This window comes from Oncorhynchus keta, chromosome 17 (genome assembly GCF_023373465.1).
Source record: "Oncorhynchus keta strain PuntledgeMale-10-30-2019 chromosome 17, Oket_V2, whole genome shotgun sequence".
NCBI classification, from domain to species: domain Eukaryota; kingdom Metazoa; phylum Chordata; class Actinopteri; order Salmoniformes; family Salmonidae; genus Oncorhynchus; species Oncorhynchus keta.
In genome coordinates, this window is record NC_068437.1 from 18,631,677 (window position 1) to 18,644,842 (window position 13,166).

Consider the following 13,166-nt stretch of genomic DNA (forward strand, 5'->3'; position numbering starts at 1 on the left):
CAGTGCAAACATTACAGAAGACCCTTGTATCCTGGGGAGGAGAGGATCGTTAGGCAAACTGAGTTATGAATAAAACCTTAAATCATTCATTTACGCAGACAATGTATTCAGCAGGCAGAGCCAGGCTAACTTACCGTTGCCTTCGCTAGGTTTGTCTTGGGGTCTTTATATTGGTGCTCATAAAGGAAGGAAAGATTGTATATACATTTTAAAATACAGGAGTCATTTGAGTTTGCATACTGCAATAGTTAGTGTTTTCCTATAGCAAAATAAAATATGGACTGAAGTGTGCTTCCAAAAAACCTTGCATTAAATAATTAATCATGAGAACATTATTTGCATTGTTGAAGTGAGCTTACTACCATTTCTACCATTTGGCTGACTTAGCAGAACACTTCTGAGTGACCTAACATTCTCATCAGAGTAACCACGTCAGAAAATAAATCCCCACTGGTTTTAAGCCAACTCAAATTATTATCATAAGCTGATTTTCTCTACTTCAAAGCCCTCTGGAATGTCTGCATTAGAGTTGTCACAAATCAAGACAAGTTGAGGCACTTATTTAAGCCATTTCCCTGTACTTATGGAACCAGTCAACATGCATCAAAAAGTCATTTATTCAAACACTTCAGAGTGAAATGACAAACCTTCCTACCAGTATTAGGCACAAGGAATTCAGTTCACAAAGAGGCCTTATTACAGTCCTTGAAGGCACCCCTCACATGGAAAACTGCAGTTTAAAAGTGAGTCCTTATCATTAAAACGTTCCTGTTAAGTTCTCCTTCCTATCAGGGACTGCTGGGAAAAAAATGTTGCTTCTGTGCGGCTGTCATCCCACAAACTAACTCCAGAAATAAAACACAATTCAGAGAAAAAAAATGTCTTAGTATCAAAAGGTTAGTACCCTCATTGTACCATTATCAACAAACCGAGCAAAAACTGGTTGAATCAATGTTGTTTCCATGTAAAAAAACAACTATTTCCTTTGAAAAGGTCAATGATACAATGTGTTTCTTTGATATATCTCATTGTTTTATAAAGTTGACTTGCACTGTAGGCTATTTGTTGGATATGAGCGTTTGCCGAGTTCATAAATCCGGTGTGCTGAGAGCCTACAGCACCACCTATGATGGAACGGATAGTGTTCCTGCTTACTGTAGTTTATCAATTGTCATTTACAAAAACACATCAGCCCTTGAGGCTATTTCACCCGGGTTGAGAGGTGGAATGATCTAGTAGTGGATCCCTCAAAAGAAAAACACATTTCAAAAATAGCCTCAGTCAAAAATACTGAGCAATAAACCCAACCCAAGTCAGTGGTCTGTCTATAAAGTGTCTCTCTCTCTCTCTCCATGGTCATGGATAAGACAGTTTGGAAGCATGGTGTGGATGTCTCTTTGTGCTATGAAGGAGTAGAGCCAGTTGATGACATCCCTCTTGGAGGACCTTGTGTTCAGATCATCTGGAACGGGGAGGGGGGTTTGGAGGAGCAGGAATGGGCGACGCTGGCGGAGCCACACCCGTCACCCGATGGACACACGTCACGCTGTGCTGCGGGCAGGCAAGCCCTAGCAAGCCTCTGCCAGTCACTACGGTCAGAAACATGTGACACCTGTGAACAGAAAGGATGGGGGGGACAACTGTGAAACCCAAGTCTCAGGAGGGAGAAAACAGCAACCGACACAACAGCTCCAATGAGAAATACAGACTCATGCCATCTCAGTTCTGGATTGTGTAAGCGCAAGATGATTACTGTACATTCATGTCGTGCAAAATATTGATTCACAGTAAGACTACTGTACAATAAATCATGCAGTTCAACAGTTGTTTTTAAAGCCCCCCATAAACAATGTGTACGGAATTGACAGAGGCATGACTTCTCTTGGGAAACGGGTGCACACAGTTTGTACATCTGCTGTTGTATTCCTCTGGTTTTGTCTTTGAGGCAACCCCTCCCCCAGCAACCAATCCCTGTTGTCAGCATTCCATATATTGTGCAAATGATCCTGCATACTACTCCCTTCACAGAACAGCACAAACTAGCCCTAACCAGAATAGAAAGAGGAGTGGGAGGACCCGTTGCACAACTGAGCAAGAGGACAAGTACATTAGAGTGTCAAGTTTGAGAAACAGAAGCCTCACAAGTCCTTAACTGGTAGCTTCATTAAATAGTACCCACAAAACACCAGTCTCAACGTCAACAGTGAAGAGGCGACTCCGGGATGCTGGCCTGGAGTTCCTCTGTCCAGTTCTTTTTTGCACATGTTAATATTTTATTGGCCAGTCTGAGATATGGCTTTTCTTTGCAACTCTGCCTAGAAGGCCAGCATCCCAGAGTCACCTCTTCACTGTTGATGTTGATGTTGAGACTGGTCTTTTGCGGGTACTATTAAATGAAGCTGCCAGTTGAGGACTTGTGATGATTCTATTTCTCAAACTTGACACTAATGTACTTGTCCTCTTGCTCAGTTGTGCAACGGGTCCTCCCACTCCTCTTTCTATTCTGGTTAGGGCTAGTTTGTGCAGTTCTGTGAAGGGAGTAGTACACAGCGTTGGACAAGATCTTCAGTTTCTTGGCAATTTCTCACGTGGAAAAGCCTTCATTTCTCAGAACAAGAATAGACTGACGAGTTCCAAAATAAAGTTATTTGTTTCTGTCCATTTTGAGCCTGTAATCGAACCCACAAATGCTGATGCTCCAAATACTCAACTAGTCTAAAGAAGGCCAGTTTTGTTTCTTTAATCAGAACAGCAGTTTTCAGCTGTGCTAACATAATTGCAAAATCAATTAGCCTTTTATATGATAAACTTGGATTAGCTAACACAGGAAGGATGGTAGCTGATAATGGGCCTATGTTTAATGGAATATCTTCATAGGCATACAATCTGCTGTTTCCAGCTACAACATTAACCATTTCTGACCAATTTGATGTTATTTTAAATGGACCAAAAATGTGTTTTTCTTTAAAAAACAAGGACATTTCAAAGTGACCCCAAATTTTTGAATGGCAGTGTGTATATATAAACATCTTTTTTAAATTATTTTTTTTACAAAGGAGTTACTGCAGTTACTATCGGTCAGGTATCACATCCCTTTTCATGGGCAATGTCAACTCCCAGAGGTAGGATAAACCAAACAGGTGTGGAAACATGCTTATCGTGTTAACTGATGCGTGACATGGTTTTACAGGATTATTTACAGTATGGAGACTCCTGAGGACAGGCAGCATGGCTGCTCAGTGCTTACATTAAACAGGTATTAGAACTAGGCCATGCGTACAGTTTCTAATTCAACTTTGGCCTACACACTTCCGGAAAGGCTGAGAAATCCCACTAGAGGTAGAACTGGTTTCAAAATCCCCCAGCGAGACTTTTTTTTTTTTTTTTTTTGCATTAAGAAATGGAATGCATCTGGATTAAATGAGATGGTGAGAGCCTTTCCTCTGAGCCGCTCTCTTTCTCCTGGTCCTATAGAGTGAGGCGGGGATTTGAAGTTAAGCTTTCTTTACGTTTCCCTTCCTCTGCTCCTCTGTGATCCGCTCTCGGCAGTAGCAGCAGCCGCGAGCAGAGTGTTTACCCAGAGGATTTGGAGAAGAGAAACCCCTCGTCCCACCTCTGCGGTCCTCCGAGCTAAACACCGTTAATCCTCTTCTCGTCACCTTGACATGTTTTCACTGCACTCCAATTTAATGCTAATCCTTTCCCTTTGAGAGTGCAGAGGCATTAAATAGCAGCAATCAAACCATTTCAGAACATACCGGTGTACTGGATATTATGGGTGCATCCAGGTAGCAAGGGGAAAGATACATTCACACAATGCACTGCTGTGCTTACACACCTCTTTGATCATCACTACAGAAGTCACTAAATCACATAAAGATAACATTTTCATGTAATTCACATCTGTTCACTGGGACTCATGAATAAAGCAATAAGGTTTCTCTCTCAGGTTTGCATATTTATTGGACAACAGCAGCATAGCATGCAGCATGAAGTTTTAAAAGTGAGTTATCATCCCCTTCCTATCAAGGGCAGCTGAAAAAAAAGAAGGTTTTAGCTTCTGTGCGGCTGTCATCCAACAAACAAACTCTAGAAATAAACCAAATTCAGAGAAAAAATACTTTTGTAGAAAATGTTATGATCCATGTGGAATTAAATGAAATTCCAGGAATCTTGAAGTCGTTTTAATTACGTACAAAATTGCTGCTGCATTAAGTAGCTTAAAGGCAGCTAAAATGACAGTTTACGATGACAATGTTGCTTCGCTGGTAATGAAAGGGGTTAAAACACTTTAAACAGGGAATAATATTTATGAGTAATCCTGCAGTATCAACCTCCAAAGCCTGTAAAGGACTCTTCTAACAAATCAGTAAAGGGAGAAGACAGACAATTAAGCCCAATTATCTTTTAATTCCTTCTGCATCAGCCTACGATTGTGTCGCTTTTAGACAAGATGCAACAAGCCCTGGAAGTGGAGACCAACAAGGCTCCATTAAGTCTACCAAACCTTTGTGTTGGTAACATCTCTGCACATCCTGCTCTTACACCCCATACAGAGAGTGTCATAACCCTTTACACTCGTGGGAATTGGCCTATGTGGATAGGGCTACATTTCATTGTTTCTTACAGAAGAAATATGAAAAGCATAACCATGATAGCAATTGAAAGTTCGGGAAAATGATTAGACCAAAGTTGAGGACAACAGTTCACCTGACAAGTCTGAATCCAAACATTACACTGTTGATTTTACATTTACTGTACTTGTCGCCACAGTCTGTTGATGATCAAATCTGAAAACACTCTGGACACATTCAGTAACATAAGATTATTCCTGGAAAATGTAGGGTCGGTGCAACATGACAAAAACATTGCAAGGGTTTGAGTGAGACGACCAACTCGTGTCTCAAAGTGGCACAAACCTATCCAGTGTGCACAGTTCCTAAGCAATTTCAATGCACATTTATGACTCAAAGAAGAGTCTTCCACTATAAGGTACCTTTTGAGCTCTACTAGCTGGTCAAGAACTAGAGCAAGCACACTAATAGTTTCATTTGGAATACAACCCCGCATCTCTGCCAGCACACAATGACTGCCGTTGCAGTCCAATGGTTCATTATAAAAATCGCAATCTGGGTCAGGTGGGCATGATTTGAAAGCCTGTTCTATTGCAAACATGACTAGCTAAGTTATAAAATACAATTTTACAGTGCTGGCTTTCACAAGACTATTCAGAGAAACAGACTGTAATTGTGGTGTGCATAGAAGGAGTCATGATTGCATTCAGGTGTGTGTGTGTGTGTGCACTGGTGAATTGTGAATCAAATCAAACTGTATATATACACACTATATATAAACATTTCAGCCACACCCATTGCTGATGGGTGTATAAAAGAATTGAGCACAGCGCCATGCGATCTCTATAGACAAACATTGGCAGTAAAATGGCCTTACTGAAGAGCTCAGTGACTTTCAACGTGGCACCATCATAGAATGCCACCTTTCGAACAAGTCAGTTCGTCAAATATCTGTCCTTGATAGAGCTGCCTAGGTCAACTGTAAGTGCTGTTATTGTGAAGTGGAAATGCCTAGGAGCAACAACGGCTCAGCCGCGAAGTGGTAGGCCACACAAGCTCACAGAACGGGACCACCGAGTGCTGAAGCGCGTAAAAATCATCTGTTCTCGGTTACCAACACTCACTACCGCTACTTTCTCTGGAAGCAACATCAGCACAACAACTGCTTATCAGGAGCTTCATGAAATGGGTTTCCATGGCTGAGCAGCCGCACACAAGCCTAAGATCCCCATGCGCAATGCCAAGCGTCAGTTGGAGTGGTGTAAAGCTTGCCGCAGTTGGATTCTGGAGCAGTGGAAATGTATTCTCTGGAGTGATGAATCACGCTTCATCATCTGGCAGTCCGCTGTACGAATCTGGGGTTTGGCAGACGCCAGGAGAACGGTACCTGCCCGATTGCATATTGCCAACTGTAAAGTTTGGTGGAGGAGGAATAATGGTCTGGGGCGGTTTTTCATGGTTCGGGCAAGGCCCGAACAAATTCTAAACAATTCTGTGCTTCCAACTTTGTGGCAACAGTTTGGGAAGGCCCTTTCCTGTTTCAGCATGACATTACACCTGTGCACAAAGCGAGGTCCATACAGAAATGGTTTATCGATACTGGTGTGGAAGAACTTGACAGAACAAATCCTTGACCTCAAACCCCAACAAACACCTTTGGGATGAATTGGAATGCCAACTGCGAGCCAGGCCTAATCACCCAACATCAGTGCCCGACCTCACCAATGCTCTTGTGGCTGAACGGAAGCAAGTCCTCACAACAATGTTCCAACATCTAGTGGAAAGCCTTCCGAGAAGAGTGTTATAGGAGCAAATGGGGGACCAACTTCATATCAATGCCCATGATTTTGGAATAAGATGTCCTATGAACAGGTGTCCATACACATTTGGTCATACAGTGTATATATAGCACATTTCATATATGGATGCAACGCAGTGCTCTTCACAGGAGAAAACAATGAAAACTGAATTAGTTACTACACAACAGAGAGGATAAAAAAATGAAAGAATAACAAAAACTGAAATACCACTAAGGTACCTTAAGGAAAAGCCGATCTAAAAAGATCTGTTAATTAAATATGCCCACTGTTTCAGCCCCCCTCAAGTTATCTGGCAGGCTATTCCAAAGGCTGGGGGAATAGTATTTAAAGGCTGCCTCTCCATGCCTCTTGGTCCTAGGCTTTGGGAAAGTTAAAAGGCCAGTGCCAGAGGACCTGAGGGACCTACTGGGTTCATAACTAAAAAGCATGTCTGACAATGGTGTGCACAATCGTGGATTGTGAAGTGCACATTTGGACTCATGGGTGTTTGGCTTGCTTGTTTTACATCAAAGCGGTATTAATTCTAACTCTCAATGTCTCATCTTTCAAAATGCATCCTCTTGAGTCCTCTTAAACTTACAGCAGTTCCCTGATGAAAAATAAAATGGGCCAAAGTTGCCCAATTACTTGGAGGAATGTGGGCAACTTCTTATCGCTTGCTGTGTTTATGTTCAGAGCAGTACGTATTGCGATTTTGGGGTTACGGTACAGCGGGAAAATTAAATGCCAACAGTTGCTGTAAATATTTTTTATTGGGCAAAAGACGCAAAACTAATAATCACCCTACTTGTGGCCTAAGTCCGGTGTGTGACAACATTCAATGTCCCTGGCACTGTCTGTTGTGACAACGATTGTTATGTGGGGCCTCACGTAGAGGTCTTCACAGGTCCAAAAAGTATGACCAGTTTCGTATAGACCTCGTCGGATCCAGCCCAGGTCCGATTCAAGTGAGGGGAGCAGCAGAAAAGTCAATCTGTAAGCTACCTACTTTATTAACCAGAGTTGATAAAGTACAAGGGAGAAAAAAGTGCTGCTTTGGGAGATCATGGCGGAAGTGGATGTCGAGAGTGAAACAAGAAGCGTGTCTAGTGGAGTTGGAGAAGAGGAATGGAGAACAGTAGTATCAAAGAATGGAATTAAAATGATAAAGTGTTGAAAACTGAAAGGGATGATAAGGGGATGTTGGGATGGATTTTTTTTGATAAGGATGTGTATCATCTGGGAGATCCATTTGGGGAAAAAGTGGGATCAATCAGAGTGACCAGGAGAGGACTTGTGCCATCTGAAGTGTAGTTCTTTGAACTCTGAAGTAGAGCACCTGTTAAGGGAGTAACCTCTGTGACAGTGGAAATAAAGCAGAAAATCCTTGCGACAAGAATCCCAGATGTGGTTAAGGACGACACCGCCTGCGTTCATTGAAACTGTGATAAACTGCATGGCTCAAGTAGCAACGAAGTCAAAGAAATTGGACATAATTGTGCCTGCGGTAGGAAAGTATCTGAGGCTTCAGGAATTCACAGTGGAAAAGCTGCAAGGGTTATTGGTGACGGAAGATGTGCCACCGTCCCAGGCTCCTGAGCCTGTGTAGCGGTCAGACATGGACTATTGCTTTTAACAGTAGAGGAGCATGTTGAGTGACTTTCTGGTAGTCAGTTTGAGTTAGGCATGGGTGACATACCGTATATACTTGGGTATTTCGAAATACCGTTATGATTTTCAATACCGCGGTGCTACACCACTGATTATAACTATAACTAGAAATCTAAGATGTCTCAAATAAATTATATCCAGCTGAGCATTTGGTTTGCTAACTAGCAATGTGGCTAGATGTCAAGATCAAGCTTTTTGGTTACAGCAGAGATCAAAATCCAAGTTGCCTCAATTGTTTTGAGCGTCAAAATAAAATGTGCCGCGTGTGCACTTCCTGTAATACTGTATACCCTGGTATGGTACAGAAACGATATGAACATCTGGTTACCGCTCAACGCGAGTAGGATTATTTTAAATCGACATACATTTAGTCTTTTGGGATCTTTTATTTTCATCCGCACAGTAGGTGGCGGCAATACAACTTTTGGATGTAGTTCGCCGTAAAACCTCAACGAAGAAGAAGAGGTGCCTCTAGCAGGTGGAGGGGCCTTGCAGTGTGTGTACTGTGTGCGAGTGACACAGGGAGCAAGGGAGAGACAGACGGCAACCAACCATAGCAAACCAACTCGTGCTTGTAGACTAAACAGGCTGACCACACTGCTCACGCACGTCTGCGTTGCCAACGGCTAAAATAGAACTCCTTTCTATTTCTTTTTTTTTTTTTTTTTTTTACATTTCTTTAAAAAAAAATGTTTTAAATTATTTGACCCCTTTTTTCTCCCCAATTTCGTGGTATCCAATTGTTTAGTAGCTACTATCTTGTCTCATCGCTACAACTCCCGTACGGGCTCGGGAGAGACGAAGGTTGAAAGTCATGCGTCCTCCGACAACACAACCCAACCAAGCCGCACTGCTTCTTAACACAGCGCACATCCAACCCGGAAGACAGTCGCACCAATGTATCGGAGGAAACACCGTGCACCTGGCAACCTTGGTTAGTGCCCGCCACAGGAGTCGCTGGTGCGTGATGAGACAAGGACATCCCTACCGGCCAAACCCTCCCTAACCCGGACGACGCTGGGCCAATTGTGCGTCGCCCCACAGACCTCCCGGTTGCGGCCGGTTACGACAGAGCTTGGGCGCGAACCCAGAGTCTCTGGTGGCACAGCTGGCGCTGCAATACAGCGCCCTTAACCACTGCGCCACCCGGGAGGCCTCCTTTCTATTTCTGACGCAGATCGCGCTGCAAGTCCTGCCTTTCCCATCTCCTCATTGGTTTATAGAATCAATCACCTACGTGGGTGATTGAAAGACTAACTGTGTTGCCAGTCGGCGTAGTAATACTATGAAAGTTTAGATGCCAATCACCATATAAGTTCAAAGATGAAAAAGCCTGGAAGGAGGAGAGATGACTAGAAACGATCTCGGTTGACCGTTTTATGTGTGGACCTTGTGTATTTCAGGTAAAATAACAACTCAATGTTTATATCCCTGGACTAATTAGCTAGCAACAGCAAGCTAGCTAAATAGGACAAATTAGCTAGCAAGTGCAAGCTAACTAGCTAAATTGCCATAAATGTTTAATGCTTTCGACCTGTGCCCAAATGAATGTAATTGGTTCAGAGTTTGTTTTGATATTTTAACCTGCGTGTCGTGCTCGCATTTGGTGTAGGGGGACAAAATACATTTATGCACAATGGCGCACCCATGCAGCCGGTTTGGGTTCCATGTTACGAGCTAGCTTGTCATAGCTAGATTGTCATCAATATGATATCTGTAGTACTGGTCTTGACTGCATCAAATTGAGAGAAGCTAGTTAGCTAAGCTAGCTCACAAAGCTAGGTAGGCTAGCTGAGGCTGCCTGTCCCCCAGGGCTCTGTTCTAGGCCCTCTCTTATTCTCGCTATACACCAAGTCACTTGGCTCTGTCATAACCTCACATGGTCTCTCCTATCATTGCTATGCAGACGACACACAATTAATCTTCTCCTTTCCCCCTTCTGACCAGGTGGCGAATCGCATCTCTGCATGTCTGGCAGACATATCAGTGTGGATGACGGATCACCACCTCAAGCTGAACCTCAGCAAGACGGAGCTCCTCTTCCTCCCGGGGAAGGACTGCCCGTTCCATGATCTCGCCATCACGGTTGACAACTCCATTGTGTCCTCCTCCCAGAGCGCTAAGAACCTTGGCGTGATCCTGGACAACACCCTGTCGTTCTCAACTAACATCAAGGCGGTGTCCCGTTCCTGTAGGTTCATGCTCTACAACATCCGCAGAGTACGACCCTGCCTCACACAGGAAGCGGCGCAGGTCCTAATCCAGGCACTTGTCATCTCCCGTCTTGATTACTGCAACTCGCTGTTGGCTGGGCTCCCTGCCTGTGCCATTAAACCCCTACAACTCATCCAGAACGCCGCAGCCCGTCTGGTGTTCAACCTTCCCAAGTTCTCTCCACGTCACCCCGCTCCTCCGCTCTCTCCACTGGCTTCCAGTTGAAGCTCGCATCCGCTACGAGACCATGGTGCTTGCCTACGGAGCTGTGAGGGGAACGGCACCTCAGTACTCCAGGCTCTGATCAGGCCCTACACCCAAACAAGGGCACTGCGTTCATCCACCTCTGGCCTGCTCGCCTCCCTACCACTGAGGAAGTACAGTTCCCGCTCAGCCCAGTCAAAACTGTTCGCTGCTCTGGCCCCCAATGGTGGAACAAACTCCCTCACGACGCCAGGACAGCGGAGTCAATCACCACCTTCCGGAGACACCTGAAACCCCACCTCTTCAAGGAATACCTAGGATAGGGTAAGTAATCCTTCTTACCCCCCTAAAAAGATTTAGATGCACTATTGTAAGTGGCTGTTCCACTGGATGTCATAAGGTGTATGCACCAATTTGTAAGTCGCTCTGGATAAGAGCGTCTGCTAAATGACTTAAATGTAATGTAAATGTAATGAGCTTTCTCCGTGTCCTACAGTTAAATAACTCCATTCAGATTATTAAGTAGCAGCCACCTGTTGGCTGCTAGTCATTGTAGCCTATCCTTCTCATTTAACTTTTAAATCCATGATTTGAATTCTAAATCTCCTAACTTTTTTTGCCACACACAAGGAGGCTCTATGACAACAACAAGCTACACGTTCCACTCTGCATAGGCTATTGTTGAGCAGTGGCGACATACTGTTAACATTTTATCCACAACTGTCTTGTCTGTCGCGGTTGTAATCTACGGTGAAGTCAAAATGTTTCCAAACTGGAGATTTAAGCGATAATCATCCAATTCTGATTTACCGATTCCACCACTTGCCATTTGACAGAACTAGTTACCGACTGCGCCTCACAAAAAAATAGATTGTTTGAAATTAGCCAGTTAAGATTTTAATTATAAACGTGGCAATAAACTCTAGCTAGTTTTTAACGGAATAGCCTACAATGTTATTTTTTTTCAGCTCAAATTTACTCAGGAGGCAATGGCATACAACGTAGCATAGGCATATCCTATAGGCCTAGTGTTTTTATTAGGGATGTTAAAATGGTTAACCGTTAACTGGTTAGCCGCCGAAAATAACATTTGACAATTTGCGGAATTAAATTGGCGCGTTTGTATGTCAGTCGTCGTGGATCTTATTTATCACAAGTTTCTAATGGAGATTTTCATCTCTGGCACAACTGCTCGCATTTGGTTTAGAACAGTGTTTTCCTAATTGTATTTTGGCAAAATGTTTGAAAATGACTTTATTCCCTGATTCATTACAGGAGTTGCATGCAGGTAGCCTAGTGGTTAAAGCATTGGGCCAGTAACTGAAAGGTTGCTAGATCAAATCCCCGAGCTGACAAGGTAAAAATCTGTCATTCTGTCCCTGAACAAGGCATGTAACTGACAGTTAGACTTACAGGTTATGTCGTTGTCTTTTGTTTGAATTGTTTGTGTCCGCTGTGCGGGGGAAATGATAATACAAGCGGAACTACGTAGCTAATACTGTTGTAACGGGGATCCTTATTGTAGCAACACACTTTTGGAGGGAAGGCAATCCTGTGCTGCGTTAGCTAAGTTGTCATGTCATCGGGTGTAGTTCATAAAGGTTGAAGAGTGTATGTTAGGATGAAGTGTGAATTCATGCCAGGAATAATAAGTGTGAAGTTTGATTTCCTCCCTTCTGTAATAAGCAGCCAATGAGGTATTTTTTCCATTATGTGTTTAATCTGAACCCGTTATAACGCCGGTTAAACTGTTATGTATGTAAGCACTTCAGAGTTATACCAAGCTAATAAGTCACTCGTAAGATAAGGTTGTAAGAGTGTGCTTAACTGTATTTTTCATTGACTTTATAGTTCTCACGGAAGGTGATAATTCTGACTAAAACTACAGAATAAAGCCGCCAGTTAAAATCAAGGAACGGCTGTGCTCGTGGTTACTGAAGGGAGCTACAAGGCAGCCAACCCACTGTTCCTAGGCCGTCATTGTAAATAAGAATTTGTTCTTAACTGACTTGCCATTGTTGCATGTTTCTATTAAGCTCTTATTTTTATTTTACCTTTATAGGCAAGTCAGTTAAGAACAAATTCGTATTTTCAATGACGGCCTAGGAACAGTGGGTTAACTGCCTGTACCTTGTCAGCTCGGGGATTCGAACTTGCAACCTTTCGGTTACTAGTCCAACGCTCTAACCACTAGGCTACTCTGCCGCCCCATGAATGAAAAAAGTCTGGTCCGTGTATGTATACAGCGATAGCTTTCACTCTCCAAAATCTGTCCAAACCAAGCCCAATGTGTTTCTATGTCGCCTGCCTTCCTGCCTTGGGACGACTACCATTGTTAGGGATGAGAAATAAACATCTCGTCATTATATACAGATCTCTGATGGTATAATTACGTGGCCAACAGAAAATACTACTTGTTTTATACCATTTGTTAACCGGTTAATGAGGGTCAGTTAGTCAGCAGCAACATTTTACAAAATTTGAATCCCTAGATTTTGTAAATATATTTATGTATTCATTCGGATTCACAGTACGGACCGAAATGTGGTTCCCATACCGAAAGGTTCGGTATGAATAAGGGTACCGTTACACCCCTAAGCTGTCAGTCAAAACCCATACAGCGCTGTGAAGGCAGAGCCAGCGCTCTGATGTCACATATAGCATTTTACTGTTCAGCCACTACGTCCCAATTTAGGTGCTTATT

General features: G+C 43.2%; 1 protein-coding gene across 2 annotated transcripts in view; it reads right to left on the reverse strand.

Moving 5' to 3' along the window:
• Nucleotides 1-599: 599 nt before the first annotated feature.
• The window catches only part of LOC118376619 (kelch-like protein 25), a 49,051-nt gene continuing 36,484 nt past the window's right edge, over nucleotides 600-13,166 (reverse strand). For both annotated transcript variants that reach the window (XM_035763347.2, XM_035763346.2), the window contains one exon: nucleotides 600-1,612. The gene's annotated coding sequence lies outside the window, so the exon portion shown is untranslated. The remainder of the gene's footprint in view (nucleotides 1,613-13,166) is intronic.